This window comes from Sinocyclocheilus anshuiensis, unplaced genomic scaffold (genome assembly GCF_001515605.1).
Source record: "Sinocyclocheilus anshuiensis isolate Anshui unplaced genomic scaffold, SAMN03320099.WGS_v1.1 scaffold179, whole genome shotgun sequence".
Lineage (NCBI taxonomy): Eukaryota > Metazoa > Chordata > Actinopteri > Cypriniformes > Cyprinidae > Sinocyclocheilus > Sinocyclocheilus anshuiensis.
The window spans coordinates 1,309,185-1,311,805 of NW_015549577.1; positions in this window are offsets into that span (position 1 = coordinate 1,309,185).

Below are 2,621 nucleotides of genomic sequence, written 5' to 3' on the forward strand. Positions count from 1 at the left end.
ATTTGTTTGTTTTGGTTTTTTTTCCTCAGTGAAAGTATTGTCTCACTCATCCTGTGAATCGGTTGTATTTCATTTGGTGTGATTTCAAGCTAAACTCATTGTCAACTGCACAGCTGTCATTTTTAGGATCAATGTGGTAGCCATCTGTCAATCAGCTGTCAAAACAGAAACGTCTCATATTTTTCCTGGCATCTTTGGTTCGAATTTTGGCACAGTATTGTAACATTTATCAGTTCCCAAAATCATCTCAGTTCATCTCTATCTGTCTGAGAAAAAAAGAAGGAAAAAAATATATAATCAAGCATGCATGGCACCTTCGCCAGGCTGCTAGCTGTTGCTGGCCTACTTCCTAAAAATAGCATCTAATACCAAGGCAGATTAGAAGACTTTTGCTGTACTGCTCTCTCTCTCTCTCTTTCTTTTTCTCTCACCCATTCTGACTTTCTCTCTTTGTCTCCCCTTCTGTCTGATATCTCTCTCTCTCCTCACACCTTCCTTTATTAGTGGGCACACTGAAAGTGTTGTTTAGATATTTATATCAACTGTGACATATAAGTATATTAAACAAATTCTGCAGAGTATTCACATATGTATTTATGTGTGAATTGAAATCTCTGTGCATTCTGATGATAGACAAAAATGCATGCACATTAATTAAATAATGTGGAAAATACTGTTTAAAGACCATTTCAAGGTATTACTCTATTTTAACACATTATTTACAGTTTGACTCATGCTGCTTTCACACAAATAATTAAACCTCTTACTTACAGCATTTTATGCTCATTAATGCTTATTAAAATCTATCTTTCTGTCACTCCGCAGGACTGAAGAAATGAACATGGAAGTAGTGTCACGGAAATGTTAATAGTAGAAGGTAAAACTCTCCCTCTTCCTAGTCTCTGCCTCAGACAGCACATCCATGGACCACCCACTGTCCATTCACTGACCTTCTGTTGCATATTGCACATAAAACTGGACATTTTATGCACTTTCGTGATATAATAAGCTTTTATCTGATTGGCTGACTTTATGCAACTTTCAAAAACAGAGCAACAGTGGGTTCCGGAAGTAAAAATCCCATTCATTTTTTTCATAGGGGAATTTTGTTGGAACCATCAACCCACATTATTTTTTAAATAAACATGCTTAACAGTGGAATTCCTGGTGAAAACTACATTATCCACGATTCTGCAAAAAAATGTCCACCAAACAGAGAACCACAGCGAGCAAATTGCAGCAAAAGAACTCGCCCAGTTCCATGAAGCACTGTGAATAACTTAAGTCAGTATTTTTTATTTTAATTTTATTTCTCCATGATCTTTAATTTGATTGTCACTTGCATTGTTTTTTGGGATTGTAGTTCTTTCCTTACACAGTCTTGTACTTTTCTCTTTTTGTATGATTTTCAAACACATTTTTGCTTCAAATCAAAATAATGTTTTTATTCTCCAAGTAGAAGATTGGTTTGGTCCTGACGTGTAATTCTTTAATACACACTTTTTAAAAAAGAACCAAGGCTGCTGAGGATTTACTTTTTTTTTTTTTTATCAATCTGCTTGGAAATAATATCGTATTTATAAGGTACAGAGTTGTTGCAACAAGCATTTGTGAAGAAGAACTAATCAAACCACCATCGATTTTTGTTTGATGCACTTAGTAGAAGTAAACTAAAGGTTTGATTACGTGAGACAACCCTCTTCTTAACCTAAAATGGCTTATTTCAGAATAGCCTACTATTTCTGCCATATCTTTATATGCCAAAGATAAGAGTGGTATGCTATTCTGAGTCATATTTACTTCCTGTTGTGTTCCTGATTAGCAACATTTTCAAGAGACGTGAATCATTCCAGAGGACAAAAATGTACTCAATATTTTTTGATATTTCACATTTTATTATGAGCATAAGTTTACTGAAATTAAAACATCATTTGAATTTATGTTTTGATGTTTATGGACAAAATCAGTGTCCTTTGCTGTAATGAACATGTAAGAGAACAAAAGAATGACCTTGTGTATAGAGGACAGAAGAATTGCATGCCATGTCAGCTGCCCACATACAACCAAATAAAAAATATTGAAAATTCACAAATTGTTTTGTCAGCCAGCTTGCTCCCTCGGTTTATCTAATGTACATGCTTTTTTACATGCAGAAGGAGAATCTCTGCCGTAGACTTTTGGCCATGGGTGTATTATGCAGCCTAATCCAGTGGCTGTGTGTGTGTGTGTGTGTAAGGAAAGGATTAGAGCCAGCTGAATCACTGTGTGTGGGAGTGTAAATATCCTGAAAGAGGAGTGAGTAGTGGCTGCATACAGGACCACAGCCCCTCCCAGCATCTCCCTTTTCACTCCTCTTCCTGCTGCAGACCCCCAAAACATGTCTGTGAGCACATCTCTCAGTGAATCTCCTCATCTGATGCTGAGGAGTAATAAGAGAGATGAGGGGAGAGGTTTGTTTTGGTTGAGTCACTGTAACAATGAAAGTCTGTCAGTCACAAACCCCTTAGAAGGGTATAGTTCCCACCGGATATTCGGACCACACTCAAAGAAAGCATGAACATCTGTGCATGTTCAAAAGTAAGAATTACTGTATTGCTATTGCTTAAACATTCTGCTTTGGG